General features: G+C 35.9%; 1 pseudogene; it reads right to left on the reverse strand.

Annotated features, from left to right (window-relative positions):
• LOC102768597 overlaps positions 1-7,827 on the reverse strand; it is a 22,799-nt pseudogene that overhangs the window by 13,910 nt on the left and 1,062 nt on the right.

Below are 7,827 nucleotides of genomic sequence, written 5' to 3' on the forward strand. Positions count from 1 at the left end.
ATCTTAATGTTAAAATATATAAAAACACAAGTAAATTTGTATCTCTTGGATGATTAGTGACTTTGAGCATGTTTTCATATGTCTCTTGGGCTTCTATATGTCCACTTTTGAAAAGTGTCTATTTAAGTCATTTTCCCATTTTTTGATTGGATTGTTTATCTTCCTTTTGGTAAGTTGTATGAATTTCCTATAAATTTTGGAGATTAAACTTTTATTGGATGTAACATTGGCAAATATGTTCTCCCATGCATTGGGCTCTCTTGTTGTTTTACTGATGATTCTTTTTGCGGTGCAGAAACTTTTTTATTTTGATGTAGTTCCATTTGTTTATTTTCTCCTTAGTTTCCATTGTCCTAGGAGTTGTGTCAGTAAAAATATTGCTGTGAGATATATCTGATATTTTGCTGCCTCTGGATTCTTCTAAGATTTTTATGGTTTCCTGTCTTATGTTTAAGTCCTTTATCCATTTTGAGTTTATTTTTGTGTATGGTGTAAGTTGGTGGTCTATTTTCATTTTTTGGCATGTATTTGTCCAATTTTCCCAACACCATTTATTGAAGAGACTGTCTTGACTCCATTGTATACTCTTGACTCCTTTGTCAAATATTAATTGAACATAATGGCTTGGGGCCATTTCTGGGTTCTCTGTTCTGTTCCATTGGTCTATATGTCTGTTTTTGTGCCAGTAACAGGCAGTTTTGAGAACAGTGGCTTTGTAATATAGCTTTATATCTGGTCTTGTGAATCCTCCAACTTTGTTCTTTCTCAGGATTGCTGCAGCTATTCAGGGTCTTTTTTTTATTCCATACAAATTTTTGGAGAGTTTGTTCTAGATCTGTGAAATATGCCATTGGTATTTTAAAGGGGAGTGCATTGAAGCTATAGATTGCTTTGGGCAGTATGGACTAATTATTTCCTAATGCTCTTCTGTTTCAGGATCAGGTCCAGAATACCATATTACATCTAGTTATTACATGTCTTAGGCTTTTCTTGGTGACAGTTTTTTGACTTTTCTTGTTTTTGATGACTTTGACAGTTTTGATGAGTGCTGACCAGACATTTTGTAGAATGTCCTTCAATTGAGATTTATCTAATGTGTTTTTCATTTTTTTAAAATTTAAATAAAAATTTTTTTTATTACCATTTATCTCCTCTATGCTCTCTTCCACATCCACCCCCCTCACAATCACTATACTGTTGTCTATGTCCATGAGTTCTCTCTCTCTTTTTTTAATTTCTTTTGCTCAATTCCCTCTAATGCTCAACACCCCTGCTTGGGCATGCCCAGCCATGGCAAATCTCTTAATTTTTTGATGCAGTTTGTTCTATTTGGGTATACCTTATTGCTGGGAATTTCATTTATGCATAGTTCCCACACATATATTTTTGATCAAAATCAATGTCCAGATTGCATTAAAATATTTTGCTTTAAGGATTTGTTAATGTAAAAAAAACCCCATTGAAACCTGTAAAGAATTTTTGTGAGTTTATTTGAGCCAAACTGTCGACATATGCCAGGAAGCAGAACCTCAATGAATTGAGATAATGCTCCAGAGAATGGGGGGGTTACATCTGTATTTATACATTGCAATCAAAGGAGGAACATAGGTGGGTTACATGAAATTCATTGGTGACAGATTAAGGAGGAGGGATAAAGCAAAACAGGGAAACCCCTGGGATTGGATAAAAAGTAAAATGATGGACACATACTTAGGTGGGTGCAGGATCAATTAACATGATAATGAAGGAATTTGTAGTATCTGTCCTGGCGCCCAGAACATTTGTTTGTGCCCCAGGGGCTCCAGAAAAAGGGAAGTTACAAGTGACCCAGACACTTCAAGGGTATGTTATCTTAGAGGCAAAAAGGCAAATGGGCTCAGTAAGGATCAAAGTTGATCTTGTCAGTGAAGACACTGGCCTAGGACATAACTGCCCACCATCACTGCTTTTAGTTAAAGTTTAATTTCAGACCATCCTTTGTGGTTACTTTAGGTCTCTGAGTTTGCAAGACTGTCATGCAGGCCTCCCCTGAGCTTGTCAGGTCAGTGTGTGGCCCCTTTCGTCCACAGATTGCAAGATACAGAATGCAATCTCTGCATTCAAATAGAGCCCCACTTTATCAAGAGAATACAGGAGGACTTTACAAACTCTATGAGACAGGGAGGTGAAAATAGAGACTTGATGTTTAAAAAATATATTAATAGTTATTAACAGGGGAGAAAATTTATAATAATACATTGTGTTAACTTCTATAATTTTTTTACTTTACCTCTGAAACTTTCATTGTAAAGCTAGATTATAGTAGTAAGACTATTATAAGCAAATAATTTTGGATGACAGACTTGGAACAAAAATTTACATGGTGTGAAGATTATGTGTGTGTGTTTGTGTGTATGTGTTTTAAAAGGGGTAAAAAGGGAAAGACGTAGGAAATAAATTGGGCATATTAATTGAAAGGCTATTTTTATAATTAGGCCTTTCCAATGTCAAAATTTCAAGTATTAAAATTCAATTTGCTAAATAATTATTAAGCATCTTCCTTGTGCCAGACTCTGTGTTAGGTACTGGGATTATAATGGGAAAAACACAGTTATGGTCTCTGCCTTTAGGGCATTGTGTGTGTTGGGCAAATTCCTGCCAAGGGCATGAGTGGACTGAAGTGCAGGCAGCATTCCCCTTGGTCAGCCTGATCCTTGGCAAAGGCCCACATGTGGCTGGGGGAAGCGAGGCCTTTATCTAAGCAGCGCAGATGTGCTGCATGGGCTTGTGGCCATCTGCCTGCCTTTATAGGGCTTACATTCTAACAAGAAAGGCAGTCTTACAAATAACAAATAACTATGTGATTAGGATTACAAAGGGGAAACATAAAACACAGAGGTATTTCATTTAGATCCAAAGGCCAGGAACAGTCTCCTTGAGAAAGTGACATTGATGAGCACTAAATATATAACTAGGAATTGAAGCCACATTGGTTTAAATGAAAAGAAACAGCTTCCTTATCCAGACCTCTCTCAAAAAGTTGCTGGTAACATTGGCCCCTCAAATATCAGATATTGGCTGAAAGATAATTGTAATTCATAATTAGTTGAGGTAGAAACCAAATGTCTAGGGGAGGATAAAGACAGATAGAAGGAGAAAAAGGAGGGGATACAGAGAAAGCTATATGGACATTGACTTACCTCCTCCTTCCACTGGAGTAAATTGGAGCTTAAAGCTAAACCTGCATGGTTTCAACAACAACCGAGGAAAGTACTACAAGTTAATAATAATATATAATAATAATATATAATAATATATTATAATTTTGAAACTGATGTATAGGTTTGATATATGTACTTGTTTAATGCAGGGAGGCAAAGTGCGGAGATAGAGGGGAGAGAGAAAGAGAGAGAGAGAGAGAGAGAGAGAGAGAGAGATAAAAGAATGACTCTTACATCTTCAAAGCTATGAATTGTGTATTCAGACACCTTTCTCTAGGTACCTAGCTTGCTTTTTCTCCTTTCTTTTCTATGTTCCTTTCAACTGAATGTGCTGGTTCTACTTATTTTTTGGATAAAGAAAAAGATCATACTTAGGCTTCAAATCTATCTGATATTTGAACAGTTATTAATAAAATGTTACTTTGATTTGCCTTTGTGCATGTTGCTCCCTTGGAACTTTTTGAAGTTGAGATAATTTGCAAAACTCAGACATTCCCATGAGTCTTGCCATATTATTGTTAAAATATCACTGCTAATTCCCTTCAATGACTCTTCTTTATTCTTAAAATTGAAAGAAGATGGATATATAGGGAAGAAAAATAGGATAGGAATTAAAATTTGGTGGCAATTAAAAAAAACTTTGGACTGTGAGTGTCAGAGGGAAATTATCATCTGCAATGTCCTCACTTCAATGTTCATGAGTGAATGACTCTGGATTCACCAGGGAATGTTGTTTTAAATATCCCGCTGACCATAAGTAACAAGTTAGTATTTTGGCATGTCTAGCGTTTCTTTATAGTGAATCATTATGTAGTTAATGGTTGTTTAGAAAGAAAAAGAATGGTAGAATGTGTCTAAATTTGTTAGCTGTTATGCACTTTGGTTTTGATTAGAAAATCATTCCATGGTCAAATTTAGTTTCTTTTCTATGATTGGTGTTTCCTTGTTCTCAAAATAGTTTGAACCTTGATTGGAAATAAATCTAGTTCATCCATAATGGTTATGTATTTATTTCCCCAAAAGTCTGTCTAAAATGTAGACTTTTGTTGGAAGAGTTTTAAGAGTAAACATAATGCTCTTGTATAATAGTATTACATTCTATAAATGTAGAGAATTAGGATAGTGTAAAAGTGGAAATGACATATAAATTGCTGTGTGTCTGGAGAAATCTTATGTAGTTTTAAGTATTCTCTCAGAAATGCCTAGATACCACTTGAGCCACTGAAAGCTATAGTTACCTCCTCTACTTTTAAAAGATGACAATGTTATATCTTAAACGTGGCCTTCTAGCCAAAGTTCTAAAGCGCTGCATGCTGAAATGACGTTTTCCTGAATCATAGTTATTTTAGCAACTCTTTCTTCTTAACAAGTTCAACCGAGAGGTAAGAAATCTTAGGAGAGAAGTTATTACCTGTATTGCAATTTGACCTTTCACTGTTAAAGTCAATGTTCTTAAGTGTTTCCAAAGGGCCAGGTAAGAGAAACAGGAAGCAACCTCAGCTGGGTGAGAATGTTTGTTGGGCATGTGTTTAATGATTCTGTGTGGAGGTCACAGTTGTGAGATGTGACTCCCACTTTGCATTCTTTCCTGAGCCATGCTATCTCAGTATGCCTCTAGTCATGCAGCTAATACGTATTTTATTTTTATTTCAAAAAATATTTTTATTGATTTTTAGAGAGAGAGGAAGGGAGAAGGAGATGGAGAGAGAGAGAGAGAGAGAGAGAGGAAGAGAGAAACTTTGATTGGTTGCCTCCCTCATGCACCTGGACTGGGCTGGGGATTGAACTTGCAACCCAGGTACATGGCCTTGACCAGGTATAAAACCCATGACCCTTCTGTCTGTGGGCTTATGCTTTAACCACTGAGAAACACTGGCCAGAGAAAAATTATATGATCTTATTAATAGGTGTAGAAAAAGCATTTCATAAGATACAACATCCATTTATGATTAAAACACTCAATAAAATGGTTAGAGAAGGAAAGTACATCAATATAATAAAGCCCATATATGACAAGCCTTCAGCCAACAGCATACTCAATGGTGTCATTATTACTCCATTTTGCCCACGTCTTTGTACTAGGCACCAGGCTCTAGCCTTTGAAGAATTTATTTCATTCCAGAGACAAAACATACAAATTGAAGTCAAATGACATTGAAAAAAATGAGATCTTTTATGGATTAAACATTGTGCTAGAGTTAGAATATAAAAATGAGTAAGATATCACCCCTGCCCTCAGAAAGTTTACACTGGAGAATTGATATAAAAAATGATTGTAAATTGTATTGTAATAATATTAGCAGTGCAGATATGAAAAACAGAAGTGATCAGAGTGTTACGTACAGGTGGGTTATACAGGAAAATCTTAGAAGGGATGAAAGTAAGACAAAAGTTAGTTTAGAAGTCCTAGGCCTAGTATAAGAATTGCCTAGAGATTTTACTATCCCATTACTCTCATAAGTTGGTTAGATCTGTTTTTAAAACTACTGTCTTTTAAAAATCTTTGCTTTGAAATGTACTAAATTTTGCTCTATATATTTAAAATATTTAATTTTTTTGGAGAGTTCTTAAATCCTTTCTAACTGACTTGATTTTACATTAGACACTTTTATTCAAAAAGGAAATAGCATTCAGAGACATAAATTCCAGCCCTTTCTATCTGAATGACCGGGGCAAATTAACCAACTCAGAGAACAAATTTCTTTCAATATCAGACTTAAATCTAGACTTCTTTGTCGTGTTCCTTACTTCCAACCCAAACACTATTCTAATGTATTAGTTCACCCCAACGGGCTGTTCTTCCTACTCTCCTTTTCTATTAATGATACCCTTATTATCCTAATCACTATTTTTACTTTCCCATTTTCCTACCCCTGACTCCCCTCGGTTGTCAAGTTCAGACAAAGCTCTCTTTATAATGTTGTTTGAATTCAATCTATCTATTGTCCACAGCTAATTTCTTGGGGGCATTTAAGGGACTTTTGTGAATGTCTCCATCACAGCCAGGTGAATAGCCCTAAAAGCCTCTTTACAATAAATCAGACTGTTTTCTTTTTTAAAAACTTTATAGTTGTCCTCCATGATGAAGTCAAAACTGTGTTAGACTTTAAGATGATGTATGGTCTAGGCCTAGTCTACAATTGCTCACCTTTCTGAAGTCTTTTCTGTAACCTGAAAGCAAAGGCTCTTTAATTTACGGTCCTCGGGAGTGTCATAGGATGAAGGCAAAAGAAGAGAGAGAGAGAGAGGTGAGGAATTCTGCTCTAAGCCTCTATGAATCCTGAATTGGCTTTAATATTTATTTCTCCGTTTTTTAAAGTGGAAAAAATGATAAAGGAAATTATCCATGGCCACTGGAAAACAAATGAAAAAGGGAAAAAGACAAGTTTAAAATAGCCTCTTCATATATTTTTGAACATAAATTAGATCTTGTGCCTGTCACGCAGTGGCCCCTTAATAAATGTTTGTTGAATGAATAAATGAATGGTCAGGGCCAGAATTAAAATGGGTCAAATTTTTCTTTCTGCCCTGATTCCTCAGTTCCTTCACATTCCCCCCCCACCTTGTTTCTCTTTTAACCTGAGAACTCCTAATACTCTCTGTATCAATGTGTATGCACACGTGTGTATGTGTGTGTATGTGCACTTTTAAAAATAATTGAAGAAAAAATTACATTTGAATAATACCTATTTTATAATATTTACAGGAAAAATCTTGCATATGGTAAAAATATTATGACCTTGGTATGTTTGACTATGGTGTGCTAACTCTGTATATACAATTAATATTTTTGTTTATAGGTGTACATGTACTACAAATAGCGATTAAGCAATTTAAACTATTTAGATTTACTTAGTCAATATTGTTATGGCTCAAGAAATCAAGATAGATTTATCCCCAAAAAAGTCAAAGCTTTTAAAAAATAGACATGATTAGATCTGTATGGGGAGCAGAACTAGGGCAGTGGTGTGTGTGTGTGTGTGTGCGCGCACACGCGTGCGTGCACACGCTTTCATAGTCTATAAAAAGAAAATCTTATTTCAAATTGTATTGCCTGAGGCAATAAAATAGAGAATCCATTGTGTTCTTTCAGAATTCTACTAGTATGCTGAACTTACTTGGTACAAAGAGTTAGAAAGCCCATGTATAGATTTAAATTAAATACTTTCTTTTATCAAGAACTTCCAATAGTGTTTCCTTGTACTTAAACTTATTCAATTTTGGGGAAAGAAGCATCAGAAAGCATTAGAAAGAAGCATTAGATTTTCACAGTATCAGGCCGCTGGCTGCTGATGGCTAAAATAAAGCATCCTGGAGGTTTGTTCCTCAGCACCACTGAATCCTAATGCTATATGGGTATTCCATTTATCAGCACAGTATGGAAGAGTGTGTGATACAAGAGCCGTGAGACTCAAAGTCTCTTTGAAAAGCCTCTAAATTTTGGTAGCAAGATAAACGTTTCCCCCTGTATGAGTTAAGGTCAGCTGCAGTTTTTGGAATAAGGAAAAGAGGGGGTACAGGAACACCTGCCCTGACCCCAGGTCTATGGCTTAAAAATCAGGGCACCAGGCTGGGGCTAAGCACCCCAGGGGCCTTTGTAAACATGGCAGGTACAGGCAGGGGGGGT

This window comes from Myotis davidii, unplaced genomic scaffold (assembly GCF_000327345.1).
Source record: "Myotis davidii unplaced genomic scaffold, ASM32734v1 scaffold313, whole genome shotgun sequence".
NCBI lineage: Eukaryota > Metazoa > Chordata > Mammalia > Chiroptera > Vespertilionidae > Myotis > Myotis davidii.